The sequence below is a fragment of the Vanessa tameamea genome, chromosome 22, assembly GCF_037043105.1.
Source record: "Vanessa tameamea isolate UH-Manoa-2023 chromosome 22, ilVanTame1 primary haplotype, whole genome shotgun sequence".
Classification (NCBI taxonomy): Eukaryota; Metazoa; Arthropoda; class Insecta; order Lepidoptera; family Nymphalidae; genus Vanessa; species Vanessa tameamea.
In genome coordinates this window covers 8,313,956-8,336,034 of record NC_087330.1, presented here as the reverse complement: position 1 = coordinate 8,336,034, position 22,079 = coordinate 8,313,956, and the positions used below count along the sequence as shown (strand labels likewise).

General features: G+C 34.5%; 1 protein-coding gene across 1 annotated transcript in view; it reads right to left on the bottom strand.

The window, feature by feature from the left end:
* The window catches only part of Fid (fire dancer), a 41,316-nt gene extending 24,297 nt beyond the window's left edge, over window positions 1-17,019 (bottom strand). The window contains exons 1-2 of the mRNA XM_026640361.2: window positions 16,841-17,019; window positions 15,537-15,741 (exon numbers count right to left, since the gene is read on the bottom strand). The gene's annotated coding sequence lies outside the window, so the exon portion shown is untranslated. The remainder of the gene's footprint in view (window positions 1-15,536; window positions 15,742-16,840) is intronic.
* Between the last annotated feature and the right edge of the window lie 5,060 nt (window positions 17,020-22,079).

Below are 22,079 nucleotides of genomic sequence, written 5' to 3'. Positions count from 1 at the left end.
GAAATATTAATCATTCCTTAAAATACCAATGCGCTCGAAACCGGAACTAAGACGTTATGTCACTCGTTCCTGTAGTTACACTGGCCTTGTCCTGGCTGGATCATTCACCCTTCAACCCGGGCCACACTGATACTAATAATTGCTGCTTAGCAGTAGAATATATGATGAGTCGGTGATACCTACCCAGGCGAAGGCATAAAACCCTACCACCAAATGAAGGCAAGGATACATGAATCTTGTCCGAAAATTGTGGGTTCAAACTTAGCTTTGATACACTTGTTTGTTACAAGTATTATTGTTTGAAGCAAGAAATTATAGTATATAAAACAAAATATGTGTGTCCATTGGAATATGTTCAAGTTATGAAATTTAAAGGAAACATACACCAAAATCTTTCCACCAACCATTGGAGTTGTGTGGTTGAATAAACTCCAAACTTTGCCCAAAGGGAGAGGGGTTCAAAGTTCAGCAATGCAATATTTTTAGGCTGTTACCTTATGCACCAAAATAGAGTATCACAATTATTTCAGATTTCAAGAGTAAGATATGAACTGATAATTCTCATCTCATCTCTCAGCCGAAGGACGTCCACTGCTGGACATAGGCCTCACCCAAAGATCACCACAACGACCGGTCTTGTGCAGCCTGCAACCAGCGGCTTTCCGCGAACTGATTTTATTCGTGTCTTATTCCAAGTCATTTTTTGTCCCATTTGCTGTTGAAACATTTGTACCTTGGTGTAGTAGTGCAAAAAGCTTCATTAAAAATATAACACCTCGCCTTATTGCCTCCGCTGGGGACTGGAGGGCTGGTACATTTTGTACCCAGAGGATCGGAATTGCGATTCAACGGGGAAATTCTGCTAGCGTTCTTGTCATCATTACACGCGGTCATGATTTATACTGACACTATTTGTATATAATTAAGGACCAGTAATAATTCTTTTCTAATAATAATTATAAGTGATGTTACTTTTTTTATTGTACTAATAGTGATCCCGAATCAGACTGATACCGTGAATGCTAGCAGTAAGTCCCGTTCGAATTGGAAAATTGTTCTATAGAATTCACTTGAAGTCGGGCGTCATTGTATCCGTTTATATATTTACAAGATTAACATTCGTTCTTCTGAGCCGTTACGTAACCGATGATTTGATATTTTGCAATCGACATAATAGTATACGAAGAAGACTTATAAAGAAAAATATTTATATACAGGGCGATATTTTCACTCACTCACTTGTTTTGGCCGAACATATATAAGATATAGAATAAAGTTAAATTGATAAGCTCTCTGTTTTTAAGCATCCGCTTAAGATGACTAACCACACGTCGACAAGCCCTCTGGGCACGTAATGGTGATCACGTAGACTTGCCGGTAGTGTAACCACCTATCATGAAAGGTGAACTTAGACACCACCAACGTCGGATGGCGCAAAACCGAGGAAGAAGCAAAGTCAAGAAGTGATTACTAACCACAGGGGGCGAAAGTGATTTAACCTCACATCACATTTCGCGAGTGCATATTCGTGCGAAGCCATCCGTGCTGCTATCCTTCTTAAAGAGTGGACTTAAATAGTACACGTCAGGCATGAGGTATGACCCTTCTCTAACCCAATGATACTATATTATTATATTTCCAGTTTCATAAGTCTTTAATTAAAATAAACATTTGTCAGTACAATTGGAATTATGTAAAAGTGATTTATTAAATTAGCTTACAATGCTGCAGACGAAGCTAATAGACGCGTGCTAAAAAGGTGACAATTACGTTATGACGTTAGTTAAAGAAATTATGTCTGTTGCTTCTTTGGTCTTAAGCTTATTATAAGTCTTGGGTTCGAGCTCCGTATTGAGCCAATAAAAGGTTTTTGAACGTTGCATACACGTTCAACTTTTACGACTACATTTAAATATTTTTCAAAAGCATAAGCGTTCTATTAGTTTATGGTCAAGTGATAAGCATAAAAATGATACTACGTGTTAATTGAGGTTCAAGCCTGCTTCGTTCCAAATTGTATTAAATTCGGTTCAGTAGTTTGACCGTGTAAGAGCAATAGACAGACAGACGGAGTTGTTTTCGCTTTTATAATACTTACAATTTGTTACATCTACATCTATTAGAAATTATCTCTTAACTAATACAAATCGAGAAATTACAAAACCTTTGGATTTAAAAAAAAAAATGACGTTTGAAATATTTTTGACGTTTAAACGTCAATTTTGACGTTTAAATCTTTGTTAGTTAATAAAAAGAAAACCAGCTACGATGAACTATTCGAAAGAGCATTGTATATAGAGAAATAAGACATATATACGTAGACTTCGTAGAGGCATACTTCGTGAATCTTTTTCAGTAATTCCGTAAAAGCCGCGTCGGTGGTTCTCATCAAAGGGTTATTACGCAAACTTTGTGCACAGAAATTTTATGTCTCTTAAAAAGCTTTGCTTCGCCCTGTTAGAACGTATGCACTTTGTGATTGTGATGAAAACTACTCTAGAAGACAGTGAATATTAGTATGTTTATTTATATGTGTTCTGAAACTGTAGTAGAGTCGTGTCTTAAGATGGAATATTTTTTACAGTGGAACTTCTTTGGTCGCGACGAATAAAACATTCTAAGATCGAATTTGAGTACGATTTCATAGGTAATCGAGTGCAAGAGTATAAGAGTTTGTTAAGCAAATTATTTCATTTCTATTATACATATGGATTGAGTTGTAAGAGATTTCTATTTTTGTTGATCGGTCGAATAAATGATTAAAGGTGGTACTTTCTACACGACCCTTGTACAGGGTACTTGGCATGGTATATGTACGAAGTCCACCAGCCTACATTAAGAAGATCTGAACTTTACCAACGCCTTCTCTTCAGGAGAAAGGGAGTAACCCAATAGATGTAGAAAGTTCTACCAGTTTAAAGTATTGTAAAATAAAGTTTAATTTATTAATATATGGTTTACCTATGAATATTGCTTGGGGGGGGGGGGTCTGATTTGCTCAGCGATGTGTCTTGCGTTGAGTAAAAATAAAAAGAGAAGAATTTAACAAAAACACCTGCTAAACAATGTTTGTAAGTAAAACCGTTAATATCTATCGAATGAACTTCAGATACAAAGTGGAGCTGAACACTTGATGAACACTTCATGAACACTTTTGTTCTTCAACAAGTTTTCAAAATACACTTCATCTGGACTTCGATTCTTTTGTTCTACTCTCATATTTGGCGACAATATAAGAGATTCTATAGTGTTAGAAAATATTTGAATAAAGTCCACTAACAAACAGCACTTATTACGATATATCTTTAAAGTCGTATATTATTTTTAAAACCACAGGAGATACATCAATAATAACTCTTCTATAATAAATTTCATTCCGTTTTCCCCTATTAGGGATGATTTCTTTAATAAAAACTGTCGAATGTCCTTATCCGGGACTTAAACTTCCTCGATACTAAATTTTATCTAAGTTGGTTCAGTTTTAAGAGGTAAATTTCTGTGGCGTGCATTCAATAAAAATAAGAAGATACTATCTACCAAGCAATATGCTATTATGATTTATTTCAATAACGATATGTATATAATGTCTTTATATTATGAAGCCTATGTGTTATTTTGATGTATAAGCTATATTATTGTAATGTTTCGTTAAAATCCATTCAGTAGTTTTTGCCTGAAAGAGTAACAAACACATCATATATCCTCACGAAGTTTCGCATTTACAATATCAGTAAGAATGTTACTAAGAAGTAAACATTAATGTTTTTTTATGCTTATAACTCGTGTTGCGCTCGAGGGTGCAGGAAATTTCGTGATATGCATGTGTGGGAAAATCTTCTACTTGTGTATCAACCAACCGACATTGTAGCAGCGTGGTGGAATGAGCTCCAAACCTTCTCCTCAAAACGAGAGGAAGCCATAACTGTGATCAAAACGCTCGTTTGTTCCTGCACTTCCAACTGTCTGAGTTTTGTATAACACATATATTTTTGTATTTATATAAATAAACTGTACGTGTGTGTGTAGCCGAACACCTCCTGGATGGTTTATATTGGACCTGATAGGTGTCGCTGCATCAGGAAGTAAACAAAATTCTTATTTCACCTCGACGAAGTTGAGACAGACTGCTAACTATATATATTTTTATTCAATAATATATTAAGTAAAAACATCTTCGTAAACAGTTTAATATCGTTCATTGATTAGACAACACAATTAGATGTTATTTGGGTATTGACTAGGTATTTATTTATACACCGTTGACTTTTTGTAGATCTTACTAAAACTAAATTTAGTAAACCGCTTTAATGGACTTGTATTAAATATGTAGAAATTACTTTCCAATTTTGAAATAATATAAATGTATTGTATAAAAATGCTTTTCAATTTTAATTTTAATAATAAATATTATCACGAACAACTAAATAGTTAAAAAAAATTGCGAATTATCCGACAATAATTCCAAACAATATCATTGTAAATATTTAGGAAATATACGACAATTCTCATTATTATATTTAACATTTCATTATGATTATTATGAGAAGTTTTTTTTTGCATACATCCTTAACCTCTTTCTTTAAGGACACCGAGACACTTATTGTGAGAGGGGCATTATGCGCGCACCATGCCCAGAGCAAGGACCTCTGTAAGAAGACTGCTTGCTCAAAGCCTTATTTTTACACGTAGTTATCGTTTATGTTCATAATTCAAACTGTATATATTTTTATTTATTTAAAATAGGTAGGTAAGTGGTCCATCTAAGTGGTCGCCAACATCCATAGACATTGGCCCTGTTTGATATTAACGAAAGATGTAATGTCTCTTGTGCCTGTAGTTACACTGGCTCAATTTTTAAACCGGAACATAACTAGAAGTATTGCTGTTTGGCGGTAGAATATCTAATAATTAATCATACCTACAAAGACGGGCTTGCACTGCCTACCATCTAATATAACACACAGATAATTACTTTGAAATATACTCCTGACAAATAAATAAACTATTTTTTAAATTAGAATTGATTCAAAAATATAAGACAAAAATGGCATATCTCCCATATTCAAATATTCATTTGCAGAATCTCCACGTGAGGTAATATTTAGTCATTGACGTAGTTTATTTGCTTCGCTGTTCTGATGGAATCGTGAGAGACGAGTGAAAACTCTTTGAAGCGCCAAAAAGTGTCGAATGAATAGATTTTTCGCTCCATATAATATTTACGGGTTTTTGTAATTTTCCATCTGAGTTATTTTAAGAAATGTTCAAAGGCATGAAATTAAAACAACTTCAGCGGAAGTCGTTGGAGACCTCTTCAGACGATTTTAAATTATCTGTATTGTAGTTTATTGTAGCTTTAGTAAAGTATTTAACTACGAATAAAATATCTTTATTTAATATTTTTGTACGTTTTGTATTTTTTTATTTCAAACCACAAAAAGTATATCAACTAACTTTGATCATCAGTTGTAGTTCCATTTCGATATGAGCAAACTGGTTCTGAAGTAACATTTTCTGTTCCGACTAAGTTCGGACATAAGAAACGAATTTGCGGTGAACCTGGCGCCAACTGCTTGGCCAAGCGCCCAATAGTAATTACTTAAAGATTTATATGCACTTGATATATTACATAGAATTGATTATTGTTAAATGTTCTAGAGTATTTGTACCAATTTATTTAACACCAATTCGTCAATTGTTTGGTCAAATGTATCGTCAAGGTTGATTAACGCTACGTATTATTTATTAATGTAACACTTTATTATACGTACCTAAGTAGTAGTAGTACTAAGTATACAAAGCATGCTAATATCTCTAAGAGATCTATCCGGTATGCGGTACGGTAAGAAGGAAAAAAAAATATTATATATATAATAGTATTATATATATAATAGTATATAATAGTAGGTACCGTGAACAGGATACATCAAAATTTATTCTCAGTATAAAAAAATATGATTATTTATTTAAAATGAATTAATAATATTATGTATAACCTTGTTTTTAATAATAAAAAATGATTGAGAATTGATCTATAAATGTAAGAAATTTGGATACACTGTGACAAAATGCCAAATACAATAGAAATTACCGAATATACTTTTCTCGCCTTGCTTGCGCGAATAAGTGAGATAGAAATATGCGGTGTGAAGTTGTCTATTTCGAGCGACTTGACGCTTAATTGGCGGTTTAGCGAGCAACTTCACCATGTAGTTTTCAAGACATGGCGCATCCATGATAAAAAATCACACTCAGTTTTTTCATAACGCGTATAAATCTGATCGAATTTCTGCCACAGCATTTCATCTTAAAAACTGTCCATGTACGCAGGAGGTTTTATATATGTATGTATGCAAACATGGATACTGTCAAAGACTGACAGGTCTCCAGTACCAAGGGTTGTGTGTGTTGCCTTAAGTACAGGAGTGTACAATAAAAAAAAACATAATAAATAAGGTTTGTCAATGATTAATGTAAAATTTATTATTAATATCGGTTTTAAGAAAATATATTAATTAGTGTAGATTTTGTCGAGCAGCTACAGCTCTTTATTATTCCGAAAATGTGATCGGGGAATCCCCGTATAACCTACCGAGTAGCTTATAAAAGTGTTACTCAATTAGAACAAAGATTCGCGATTCGCAATCCGATAAACTAATTAAGATTCATTTAAATAAAACGCCAATCAGATTTAAGTAGCTGTGATTCGAGGTAATTAACTGACGTAGTTTACTTTATACGAGCTTCAATTTGAAGGGACATTAAATCAGCATTTTATTCGCCATCTGGTTTCAATAAGAAGAAACGGCGATTTCATTGAACATTTGTCGATGACGTCACGCCGCGCCGCGCTGCGATTACAATGGAAACAGATAATATATGTCTGGGCATCGTTTGATAATCTTTAATAATAATTGATTTTGGAACATCGTTTGTTTGTTTGGTTCGTTACTTTCAGTAGAATTAATATAGTCCCTTCTTGATGTAGTTACAAATCTAAAGAGTAATTTTTTGAGATGATTATTTACTTGGTGGTAGATCTTTTTGCAAACCCGTTTAGGTTTGAGTAGGTAGCACCCACTCACATACTCAACGACCAATAATGACTACTTTTGTGTTTCGGGTTGAAGGGTGAGTGAGCCAGTGTAACTACAAGAGACGTACCCTCTTAGGGGTCAAAGTGGTGCATTGACGATGCAAAGGATGGTTAATATTGGTAATAGTGCTATTGTCAATAGACATCCGGCAGAGTCATAGACATCCGACAGAGTCTTCTGTAAATCGCTCACCCAGTGATGCCACTATGAGGCCACTATGCTACTGTCAATTCGAAAGAAAAAGTTTATAGGTATCCATTTATAATCAAATGAAACATTTGACAATCTCCCAATACATTTATACAAAAAAAATATAATTTAATAATGTAAAAAATATGTAATTATATCGTATTGTTATATCATTAATAATATATCGATCTAGCATAAATATAAAAAAAAAATACTTTGATATTTGACTTCCCAGAGACTTTTATTTTAGAGAGAGAAGTCATTGACGTCAAGTACAAGAATACTTTATGTTATTCAAACAAGCTCTCCGAATTCGTGACAGAAGAGAGACGCAATTAGTCAAAGAAATAATTCTAATTACGATTACAAATAGTATATTAAAGTAAGTTAAGTCCCACGGGTGGGCAAACGTTTACAGCAGCTCTAGATAATTACATTAGGTTCTAGCACGCCGTTGTAATACCGATGCGTATCGATATTAAATACACTTGGTCGCAGGGTTTGGTGCAAGCCCGTCTGGGTAAGTACCACCCACCAAACAGCAATATTACTAGTAGTTAGCAATAGTACTCAATATTGTTGTGTTCCGTTTTGAAGGGTGATTGAGCCAGTGTAACTACAGGCACAAGGGACGTAGCATCTTAGTTCCCAGGGTTGGTGGTGCATTGGTGATGTAAGGAATGGTTAACATTTCTTACAACGTCATTGTCTATGGGCGGTGGTGACCACTTACCATCAGGTGGCCCGTTTGCTCGTCCGCCTACCGATATCGTAAAAAGACACACACACACAGGCCGGCAACGCACCTATAAGGTTTCAGATGTCCATGGGCAGTTGTAGTCACTTTCAGGATCAGGTGAGCCTCCTGCTCGTTTGCCACCTATATCATAAAAATAACACATGGCTGGAGTACATCCAAAATATCTTCGTGACAATTCTCAACAGAGCTGGAGATGAATTTTGGACACAAATAAGGCACATGAATGCTATTTTGACTATTTATTAAGATTCGTGTTCTGTTTGGCTATGTCGACTCTTTAGTATAGGGCCCGATCAATTTGAGCTTGAAGGTTACAGGGCAGAATTACAGCCGGTATGATTATGGCGAGCCCGCGATGTCGCCTGTCGCACAATGGGTAACCGGTGTGCCAAGGACGCTTAGGCTTTGTAAATAAAACTAATGAATACATTTAATTTTAATGGTAGCACTACATATTATAAAACAAAGTCACCCCGTCGCGTCTGTATGTTTGAACGCTATAAACTGAAAAACTACCTGATGGATTTTTATGCATTTTTAATCATGGACGCTGTGATTCAAGAGGAGGTTTATAAATATATATATAATTCATTAAAAAAATCTGCAAATATATATATGAAATATGATGAGTTAGATGAACTGAACTTCTCGTTGGTTCTTGATAGAATTTACATTCCGAACTGTTGCAAAACGTACAAGCTAATACGCAAGCATCAATGAATTCTCTATTGCTTCAATCTCAAATTCCGACAAGACAAGAGATTTTACGTGCTCTCTGGGGCACGCGATAAATTGACAACTTCAAACAGGAAAACCTAATATTATTTATTATTGTATTGACTTGGAAATTAAATTAAGGACATCGTGAACTGCAGCCTTAAGCTATGATGAAGCAGGCTAGAAGAGAACTTCATATATTTTTCAATACTTAATTGAAACATTTCTACTGATACTAATTTGTATAAACGCGTAAATAACAATTTATATTTGTTACTCTTTTACTGATCCACTAAACTAATTTGGTATGAATCCCAAGGTCATAGGATACTTTTTTATACTTCAACATCTGACGACCAATCCCTAAAACGTGAGTCAAGCCGCGGGCAACGGCTAATAGTTTATACACTCACTAACGGCACCATTGAAATGAAATAGGAAAATATATGGTCTACATAACTCTTACTGCTACCGCTTAGGGGTAGAACTTTGAGCAAAGTCATCGGTGTATCATTCAATCTGTTATTCCACTGCTAAACGACAATACTTCAGTACAATATCTTACTTACAGACTATACAACAGCCGAGCCAGTTTAATAGAAGGTTGCATCGTATTATAAATGGCAATGCATATCATTTGCATAATTAGACATTGTACTAGTGGGAGACCACGTAACGTCAGATGGCAAATACGTGGCAAGCTGAACTACGTAGTTACCACCATTTATAAATATAAGAAATTAACCATTCCTGACATCGCCAGTGCCCTACTATCCTTAGGAACTGAGAAGTCTCTTGTACCTGTAATTAGACTGGTTCACAAGTCCACAAGTCGAAACACAACAATATATGCTGTGGCTGCATTATACGTTGGTATATATTGCATGATTAGCTGTGCCCGCGACTCCGTGCGCGTTAAAACAACAAAACGAGCACGGAGTCTCGGTTACAGATACTTCTAAAATAAAAGTAGCCTGAGTTAATCTTTATTGCATCAGCTATCAGCTAGTGAAAGTCCCGTCAAAATCGGTCCAGCCGTTCCAGAGATTAGCCGGACCAAACAGACAGACAGACAAAAATTGTAAAAAAATGTTCTTTTGGTATATGTCCTTTGTATAGGTACATACATACATATGCATTTAGTATAAAGTGGTTATTTTAATATAACAAGCAAACACTCCAATTTTATTATATGTATGGATATATTTAGATATTGTTTAGCCAATAACCTCCTCTGAAACACGCCGACTATAATATCCATGTCAAAATATTCGGCGGTTTTAACGTGGTAAGCGTTCAAGAGTACAATGCTACTTATATAGAATCAGCTCAAAATCTCGTGTGTTTTCTGGTAACATTTATTTTTCACTTCATTCATGATATACAACTAAGTAATGACTCGGTGGTTAGAAGAAGTGAATCGTAACCGATGATTCGGTGTTCAAATCCGGGCTAATACATTGAATTTTCATGTGCTTCATTCATGTTGTGTTCGGTGGTGAAGGAAAACATCGTGAGGAAACCTGAACGTAGCGAATCGGATTCTGTCATGTGTTCCATCAACCAGCACTTTCCACCAGGGGGCACATACAGGCTGTTTCTTTATGCTATAAACACAAATATCAACAGGGTGGGTCGTTATCTTTAAATTCTGATCGCCTTGTTCTGGGGTAGTCTACTAAGTCGAAAATAAATGTTTCCATTCGTAGTGTTAGTAATGACTGTTGCTGTATAGTATCATGTTATTCAGTTTCGAGAATTAATTCATTCGCTACATTGTATAACATAGGCGATCGAACTTTATTTTATTATTGGCCTTCAATTCTTAATCATATTGAAATATATATTATAAAAATTACAAAAAAATCTCGCTGAGTTTCTATCGTCGCTTGTTCTCGTGTTGTTTTTATACTTTTAAGACGATTATTATTTTTGGTTAATCATAATTCATAGTTTGCACAATGATTTTGTATAAGTATAAATTTATATATATTTTTTAGTTTATATGTGTATATGTCAGTCTGTCACTGCGCTACATATCTGGTTTATTGTATATAGTATCTTTTTCGTATGCTTTGTCTGGAAGGAATGACTTATTAGCTAAGAGGCTGCTTCTTGTACTTGCACACATTGATTCATTCTAAGCGTTTCCAGTACTACTTTCTTGGGTAGAATAAACTATAAATGAAAAAAAAATCACTTTTCATGTCAATTCAATAGGTCAAGGCAGGCTTAAACAGAGTGTTCGATAAGTAATGAATAGTCCGGCAGAGACCATTGCAGGGCAGACTCTGGTTGCTCGGAATCCATACGACTTGAGATGCTTCAAAAAAACCTACACATTTCTTAAGGACCGGCAACTTGCAACTTGCCATTGTTGCAGATGTTCATGTGCAGTAGTCACTTTACATCAGGTGAGCTTCGTGCTCGTTTGCTAACTATCCTATAAAAAAAAATAGCTGCCCTTGTTCACATTATTGGGTCCTACTACTCCACGGAGGAGACTCAAATATGAATATTTTTTTTAGATACATTATGAATTTCCGAATGAACAATAAATATATTATATTTATTAAGATAATGGTCGGAATCGGAAAAATAACAATTTATCAAAGTGTATGCCAAATGCAAAGTGAGCCATTCACTTGTTCGCGGATTTGGCATCTCTCCCAGACTGTACGTCGACAAGTGCCCGCCTTACATCATTTTGGCAGGGATAAGATTAAAAAACAAACTTATAAAAACTGGTGGAATATATTTGGTACAGTAATAACTAATATTTTTATATAATATCCATCAGAAAAACCTTAAATTAATAAAAAAAAAACATTACACACACTAGCATTCGTGAGCGCATACATATAGGTAAACATATTTTACATGTAATATTCATAGTTTACATTCATACTGCCAATGACAACGCACGTCATGTCAAAGTTGAAAATCAATGACACTATTTTGACATTGGGTATTTTTTTTTTAATAAATACAAGGTATCGACCCGTTGAGTCTAATTTTTCTAACATTTGTGAAGCAATGAATGACGTTCGATATTCGACCAATGGACCACTACTTTATATAATTTCGTATAATACTAGTTGTCGCCCGCGGTTTCAATCACCTTTATAGGGCTGATTAAAAACGTAATAGACGGATAGATAGAGTTACTTTCTCATATATGTATATTATTAGTATAGTGGTATATAAAAGTTATATGACATTATATAAATATTTACCCGCCTATGGCTATCTACTCCCTTCCCTTTTAAGGAGACGGTATGAAGCTCATCATCTTCACGAAGCTCTTCACCATCGAGTAGATGAATTATAAAAACGATTTAACTACATGAACATTTAGAGTTGGTTGTCTGAGTTCGAATCCGTGACCTCCAATTAAAATTCACGTGATCTTCCAACTGAGCGAATCTTAATATTAAATCCTTATGCTGGCTTTTCTATAATAAATTTACATATAGTATTTTTTAGTTTGATAATGGAAAGATTACTTATAAAAGTACAATCTAAAAATAAATATTGACCTGATACTTAGATCGAAGCGCCCTACAAAGTTAAATAAAATTAACTTTGTAGGGCGTTGTAACTTAATTGCTATTTTTGTGCAAAAACACAATATTTTTACTATGTAGCATGTATCTCTTAACATGACGGCTCAAAAGGGCTTATGAAAGTCTACCTGACAAAAGTTTATTTGTGTTTAGTTAAAACTATTTTTATTGCTATTAACTTGTCAAATTTTAAAAGGAGGTTCATTGCATTGATTTATTTTTATTTTAGAATTTATATTTTAGAAAATATTCTTCTTCTGTCAAAATTTAAAAATGTTGTTTTTAATACGTAATTTTATGTCACAAAACTAACATGTTTCCTTTATTCATTTTCAAAAAAATATTAACAATTTGGATTATGTGTTTTTTTATATAGATGTGATTTTTTTTTCTTCAGTGAGTTACAATCAATGCCTCGTTTATTAGCTATTGTGAGTTGATTGGATTGAATGAATGAATAGTTGTAACGCATACGACACAACATAGAAACATTAATATATTTATATATTACGAGAACATTCGATATACACTTGTGACGTCACAAGTTAAATTTTAAATCGGGTGAAACTGAGAAGCTAAGCTTCTTATTTAATAGTATTATACACTAAAACCTTTTCCGAAACGCACTGCATTTTCTAATGTAAGTTTCATGTATATTGGATCAGTATTTTTTTCAGTTAATCATTACAAAAAATCATCTCAATATTACTATAGATATAAAATCTACGACTTTAACTTATATCGGTAACCCGTCTACTTATAAGCTATTGGGGTATTTGTAATATAACATTGCAAATTATGATGCAATCATCTATTCGTAGTAGGCGCGTAGCATGTTGTCATTATGCGCAAAATAACGTAGCTATTTTGCTTGCAAAATCATGCGCGTAGCAATTTCGTAGCACAGCTATTTAATAAAACACGTTATAGCTATGTTTTCGAATTAAATTATATTCATTCAAGAAAAAAGAAGAGTATTGGTTTAGTTAAGGCTAGTAGACAAGAAGTCAAGATGAAGGCTTTGAATAAATAACTTAAGATTGTCAATAATATGATACGTAAAAAAAATAAAAATACTTTATATAAAAATACGGAGAAAATTTCATTTACTGTAGTCAGTAAAAATAATCATTATTAATAAAATAATGATACGCTTTTTATTCTACATATCTAGTCCTTATAAAAAGAGAGAAAGGATGTTATTATTTTTTAGTTTTTTAATAGTTTGGCAGACTAGAAATTGAGCCACCAGAAGGTAAACGGTCACCACCTATAAAAATTGGCACTTTAAGATAATATTACCAATCCCCTACTCCCACCACAAATCCTGGGAACTAACATTTTATGTTCCTCGTATCTATAATTTACATGTTCAAACGAATCCCTATAACATCTCACAACAACATTATCCTAATGACACCGATTGCTTTTTAAAGTTTAAAAATAATTAGTGTCGGTATAATACGAAAACATCGGTCAGTTCGTCTAACGTCATACGATATGAATACTGCAAGTGACGTTATAAGTGTCTGTGAATGACGCGCGTGCCGTAATTAATGGATCCAAAGCGACCTGTTTGATATCCAACCTTTTCTGCTCGACGGAAATAGAATTAAAGGAATTATAAAACTTTATGCAGCTTCAATATCAGTTATGAGCTTAATAAATATGGTTGACTGATAGACTAGCCTGCGCGGGACATTATATTGCACATGTGTGTCTGCAAATACATGTGCATTGTCTATTATCTGACCCTTATAATATTCCGATTGGACGTTATCAGACAATGTCCGGGCTGACATTGAGGATTTTTCAACGAAAAGTCGCAATAACAATATTAATCCGAATGGACTGAAATCTGCGGTCGCTAGCCACTAGACCAACGAGTCATTCAATAGTGGTAGCTCTTTATGGGATTTTTTATACTATAGGTAAAGCACCGCCAAATTGACTACCGCATGGTAAGTGGTTACCACTGCTCATAGACATTGGCGCCGTAAGATATATTAACCAATCCGTATCGCCAGTGCGCTACCAACTTTGTCAACTAAGATACCCTTGTGCCTGTAATCGCACTGGCTTACTCACCATTCCAACTGGCACACAACAATACTAAGTATTGCTATTTGGCGGCAGAGTAAGTGATGAGTGAGCAGTACCTAGTTGTTCAGCCAAGATGGCCCAGTGGTTAGAACGCGTGCATCTTAACCGATGATTGCGGGTTCAAATCTAATCAAGCACCACTGAATCTTCATGTGCTTAATTTGTGTTTATAGTTCATCTCGTGCTCGGCGGTAAAGGAAAACATCGCGAGAAAACCTGCATGTGTCTAATTCCAACGAAATTCTGCCACATGTGTATCCACCAAACCGCATTGGAGCAGCGTGGTGGAATATGCTCGAAACCTTCTCAAAAGGAGAGGAGGTAAAGATAAATGATCCGATCAAGTAATTCATATGTTCATTACAGTTTTTTATATTTACACGAGACAAATATAACAATACAAATTGATTATTCAACCGTTTTGTGCATCGGTTAAAATGGTATTCATTCGTCATTCAATTCGTTCCTCGATCAGGGCAGAAGAAACAAAAGTGATTAAAAGTTAAAACAACATAGCATCAGTAATTATAGTTGTTTGGGAAACTAATAGGGCCGCTCGTACTCGTATTGGAGAGAATACTTTCTGTTTGGGAGATCACCCTGCTCTATAATAGATAAGCCGAGACGGCCCAGTGGTTAGAAGACGTGGAGACGCGGGTTCAATTTAGGACAAATATCTCAGTATTATCATTTACAGTGTTTATCAGTGTTTACATTTCATCTCGTACTAAGTGGTAAAAATAAGAAAAACTAGATATGTCGGATGAAAGTTTTCCTAATTTTCATATTGATCGTGGTGGAGTATACTCCAGCCCTTCTCCTCAAAGGAGTTGAGCCCAGTGAGATATGCAGGCTGTTACTTTGGCGAAGTTATTTGTATCGTAATGAATTTGGTGTCATGTAGATTACATATGTGAATTAGTATGGATCGTTTAATGTATCCCGGATGTGATCTTACGATATTCGGTCATCACGATACTGTATAATGTAAAAACTTTCAAAACTTGATCCATATCAAAGTTAAATAATAGCTTGCTATAAAGTCCCGTAGTTCCTATAAAAAATTATGTTGATTAGAAAATTATTAATTACGCACATACGTACCTTTATCATATTCTGAAGACGGCGTCTTGATCGTTTGTCGATATTGTCATAGCCTGATGCAGGTTCGATTCTTGGGCGAATTCATTTGGGCCAGGATTACAATTTTAATTAACTTGTTTTTATATTTGTTAATTTCGTTTTCGTCTTTGATTAAGGTTGGACTCTAAGTCATAGTTTCAAATGTTTCAGAAAAAGTGAAGATTTCCTAGAAAAAAAAGACTCGACTTGATGATTGATCGTAAAGTTATGTCAGAGTCAAATTGAAAAACAAATTAAAACTTCAATACACTCGCAAATACATACACACACAAGCATACATAATCACACCGGAAACATGTTCTGCCCATCAACTCGCCCCGACTACAAACAAAGTGTAAAATTGATCAAATACTGTACAAAGTGTAAACTTTGCTGGAAAAATAAAATAGTACATAGGTGAACGTAGAGATCATTGAAACCAGTCGGTTTATTCAAAACCTAATTCAGAAACAATTGTTATGGAAAATATACTATTGAAATATGTTTCCATTATTTGATTTCATAATACAACATCAACAAAACAGAATTTGTAATTTGTAAAAGTTATCATACAAGACGTAAAATGTTATATATATTCAAATGGTACTAAAATAAAATGGCACCATAAATAATAATCCTATACACGAATATTTCAAGACAATAGTGATATAGCCTTATTTTATACAAGGTTGCAATATCGATTCAGAAATAACGTCCAAGTAAGTAGCGGAGTATGAATTTTTTATTAAACCATCATGAGACAAATGTTCCTATATTATATATGTCATTTTGAATTAAAATTTAAAATTATTTAATAAAATATATTTAAAATAAAAATACAAATATATTGAGCTGTTATGCAGTATTTCATATTAGAACTCAGGAAGTAATACATTAAGTAATTCTGAGTTTATCGTCAAAAGCAACTGGCGATATCGACGTAGCGATACATTAAATCCGATCTAAAAATAATGGTCGACAAGGAGCGGGGCTAGCTATCGAATAGACAGTCGTGCAGTTATCAAACACACATTATCCGTCTACCCACGTCATCCCATTCATCCGCTTCGATCGCACGCACACGCGCGCACCTCACGCCACCACCACTCCCGCCACCCACGCCATCACCACACCACCACCATCGGCTAGAAACTAACGGAAAAAATCAAGCATCGCCTCAGACGACCATAAAATTCGACAACGACGCCGCCTCTACACTCGCGCATCGACCACCATCTTAAATTTCATTCACAAAAATCGCTACAGCACAGCGGCTTTTTGTTTACCGTTTCACGCCTCCCTGATCACGTTGACTCTTGACACTTAACACTAAATACTTCTTTATTCACCGTTCGTACGTATTACACTTGATTTTGTGGTGATAAAGCTTTTTACATGTAGTTTTCTGCTAGCAATTCGGTCTTTCGGTTGTGCGCGAGTTGTACACGTCAGCACACCGCGACGGTCTGTGTGCAACTAAAGAATGGTGGCAGGACTGCGGACAGCCGCGGGAGGCGCATGCGTGGTACCTACCCGCCAAAATACACCTACGCGCATGTATGGACAAAACTGCTTCTCTTTCAAAACTTCCATACATTTATGTCACAACAATTTGTTTTTAAACATAAAATAGTGTTTGTATATAGTAAAATGATATATACTCTGAGAGTAATAACTTTGACGTTGGTGAAAAAGGCCGCCATTTTGTCAGACGACGAGGCGTAAGGGGAAAATAGCATCAAACAAATCTATTGTCTATTTATATCTCGAGTTATGTCAATGTAATGGGTCCGTAGCGCGCTACGGACGGCTACGACGTAGATTCACTACATACTGTTCTCATTATGGATTTTATAGTTACTGTTATTTTGTTGTATATAACACTAAATGAGAATTATTATCACTTCAAGGTAATTAAATGATTGAATTTTAATTCGTATATAAATAATAATCTTTAATGATTTAAATATATAGAGAAGTAAGTATAGACTCTATGATTATATATGGCTTAAGAACTAGTAAACTATTTTTGACGATAATGTTGGCTGCCATAGTCATTTTCGAACTTCTTCTCACATATGTGTAGTTAATTTTAATGGAATATTTTTTTAACTTAAAATAATTATAATTGCTGTCACTCATTCAGAATTTGTAGAGTTTTATAGTTTAGTAACCATTTGTCCTTAACATCGCATAGGTAGAATAAGGTCCTACAAGAAACGTCTATAGAACTCATTCATTTACGCGGGCATGCCAGTAAGGCTCTGCGTCGACATTTGTTCCGATATATTTAATAATCATTACCATATTTAGTCAATTGACACGGAATCCAAATATAGAGATTTCTCGTTTTTTTTTTTTTATTTTAATTTTCTCCGTTCGGTTAAAATCGAATGTAAATCCTTTCGGTAGTGATCGAGTACTACGCGTCATAACGCGTTTATCTTAATAAAGAGACTGACAGCGGAGACAGTTTTTAATTTAACTAATTATTTTTTTATATAATTTTTAAAAACAAATTGTACTTGAACTCCAAAAATTCGTTAACCTACCCATAGAAGGTAACATGTCATAAAAGTCCCTTTGTTAAACTTAGATATCCATTTCTATTCAGGGAAAGTTTGAAGTTTATTTTATCACGATATTCTGATACCCTAGTACATGTACAGGCAGTATTACTCGATAAGTGCAATTGACAATGATCACCTTCGTTGCCGAGCATAAAATAAATTATAAACACAAATTAGGCACTGGAAAACTTCGATTAAGATCTTAATATGAATTCGAGCAATTGGGCCAATAGTAATATTTATTAATTTTACTGGTACGGTTTGTTATATACATATACGTATGTATAAGATACGATATCACATAAAAAATACTATTAGATATTATCTTTGCAAATGCTCTACTACATGTTTACAGTCGGAAGTCTCACCATGCACTATCACATTACACGTAAAATTTAAACGATAAAATAAATATATATATATATATATATATAAATACAATCAATACATAGTTATATGAATTTGATGATTTCCATTTAATATATTTAGTTTAAGCGCAGCTCGATTCATCACAGGGATATATAACATATATAACATTCGAAGCAAACAAATACCCATTTGATTTTGCCATAAATAGAACTAACCCTGCGACATTCAGGATTAAAATAATCTCAATTAGTTTTCTTATGAATAATCACACGGACTACCATAAACAGTCACGTCTGTTGGTAGATATTAGTATTAATTCGCTGCCCACGTAGATATCTACGATTAATCTCGTCTATAAATACTTTTTTAGGCTTAAGGTAGTGCTTAAGACAAAAAAGTATAACTTGGCGGAAGAAAAACTGGTGAGAGTAACTCAGTCGAGACTGCACCTTTAATAATAAATATTTACGTATAAAAATAAGTTAAATCGATCAAAATACTTCATTCGTGTCGGCTTTTACGAGCACTTTTGAATCGTCATTTTACAGGGCCGTATTAAAAGTAGAGCAACCACCGGAATGTAGATTCTACCGAGAATAACCGGCAAGAAACTCATTGGTTACTCTTTTCCTACATTTGAAATACAAAGTTATGTCGGTTAAATACAACTTTACTATAATATATCCTGCTTGAAAGTCAATAAGTTTAATCGCCACGCTTTTGTAACACCTACATATATAATCCTGTGTTGAATAATATACCTTATTTATTTATGTCTTTTTGACAAACCATTAGCAACAGTTTTGTACAATTTTATTTTTTATTTTTATTTATTTTTAATTTACGATATTTCCTGTATTACATTGCATAGGAGAAATGGTGAAAAAATTTAGCTTAAAAATTAAACTTCACACCTTACACGAACTAAGAGTGCTCCATCCCGTAGGGTTTATCGTAAAGTTATGTAGCCTCTTATAGTAGTAAGTATAAGTAGTAAGCCACAAAAGAACAATACACTTCTTTTCTAGAAGCGTTTTGCTTCTCCAACTCTCTTCCTCTCTCATGTGTGCATCTAAGGCATGGAATATCCTTCCGTCTTTATATCATCAGTACTATAATCTGGGCGTATATAAAGCCAGATTGAATGAATGCATGAATGCCAAATCTAGGCAAGCACGTATCATCTTAGACTTTATCACTACATAAGACTACATAAATCTACTACTACTAGACCTTCAGGTACGATTTTAGACAAGCGTGACCCAAAAAGCCCCAAAATAAAAAACAATAAAGGCAATTGCCAAAAGCGCATGTAAATAGGGTCAGTGCATGCAAATAGTGATGTTTCATAGACGTACACATATTTTCCCCTATATATAAAAGGTAAAGGAAATAAATCTAATTATAGCGGTGGGTCTGCATCTTTGCAGACAATTGGGGTACCGCCAAATCATCAGGATTTCTGTTACCAAACTCTGTAACACTATGTGCCATTCACTATGTGATTGATGAGTGAGCCAATTCGGTTATTAAGATGGTAGGTGGCGCATTGATGGTGTAGGTCGCTCTTTTTTTTTTCTTTTTTTTTTTCGTCCGCTTTCCAAATCTCAGATATCAGCCGTCTGTTAATCAGAACGCCCGAACGATTATTTGAAATTATTTTTAAATAATAATCAGGTAATCTTTTTCGGATATACTTATTTGAAATTGACAGATCGATTTAAACGTAAAATACTGACAACATTGATGTGAATGTTCATCGATTATATCATTATCTCATAAACAAGTTCTTTGTCAATGTGGGCTGCGGAGACGCTCAGGCGCCACACTGGCGAGACAAAAGGTCAGACAGAAGTGTAATCGCTGCCTCCATTCTGTGCCAGCCAAAAGTCTCTGATGCCAAGTGTTTTGACGTCATACGAAGGTCGCCGTGACCATCTATTTGCATTGAATGATAGCCGAGCTCCTATGAGTTTTATTGTTATTTTGTTGCCAAATTTTTTTCTAAGATAACATTTGTATATTACTATTATCTAACTATTGTTTCTGTCTTTAGTGATTTATATCGTTGGTAGTCCTTGTGCAAACCTGTCTGGGTAAAAACTACCCACTGATCATATATTCAAGCAGAAATACTTAATTTTGTTGGGTTCATAATATCTTAGTTCCCAAGGTTGCTGGAACTCGCGTATGGGCGATGTACGGGATGGTTAATATTTCTTACAGCGCCAATGTCCAGGGTGATTGTGACCGCCGACTAACTTGAAATGACAAAGTGCACAGGAGTATAGTAAAAGTAATATGTAGTATGCCTTTATCAAAATTCTAAATTACTTTATACAATGAGGCTCTTATTATTTTACAAGAATTAAATATAAACTTACTTTACTTACCTCTATCGAAAATAATCGAACCGAAAAAAAACTCAGGTATAACACTATACATGAAATATGAACAATAATCAACTTAAACGTGTTCTACTTTAATTTAACTGTACACTTAAGGTGACATTGTAACTAATCCTAATTAAATTATCAATCGTAATAACGCTGGAACGCGAAAAATTACATTTAAATTTATTATTTATAGGTCGTTAACGTTTTTAAAAATATATTTAAAGCGATCAACTTGCATTACAAAGGAGTCTATATATAAGCGATGTATCCATCATAGATCATAAACATTTAAAAAAAAAATAGGGTAAGTTGGGGCAAGTTTGACAACGGGTTAAGATCGTACCGATCAAATTTCCGGCTGATTCGATCACTTATGTGTAGCAGTAGTATGAAGCAGTTATTACCCTGGTGAACAATATCATTAAAAAGGTCTAAGATTTAGTCGGAAATTCGATTGTTACGATCTCGCCCCATTGTCGATTTTGGTCCAACTCACCCTATCATATAAATGCACTCTGTATGTGTATTTATAATATACAATTAAAATAAATAAATAAATATTGGACAACATCACATACATTACTCTGGTCCCAATTTAAGTAGCTAAAGCACTTGTGTTATGGATATCAGAAGTAACGACGGTACCACAAACACCCAGACCCAAGACAACATAGAAAACTAATGAACTTTTTCTACATCGACTCGGCCGGGAATCGAACCCGGGACCTCGGAGTGGCGTACCCATGAAAACCGGTGTACACACTATTCGACCACGGAGGTCGTCAAAATTATAGAAAATCAACGTTTCATGAATATCACAACATAATGTAATTAGTTCGTATTATTCATAAGAAACGTTTTTCTTACTCGCTTGGTTGTAAAACTTTGTGCAAGCCCGTCTGGGTAGGTACCACGCATCTTATATTCTGCCGGCAAGTAGTATACTAATCACTACTGTGTTTCAGTTTGAAGGATGAGTGAGAAAGTACAGGTAGTTCCAAAGGTTGGTTAAATAAGTTTTGTTAATGTCCTTGTTTTTCCACTTACCATCAGGTAGCCCACATTTCGTTAAATTCAAAGTTGCCCACCAAAATGTTCCGCCTACGTCATATTTATGTATATTGTCGTTGATCCAGTGGGTAGCTGTAAAGATCACATTGAACGCCTAGTCTACCGGATCGAGTAGGTAG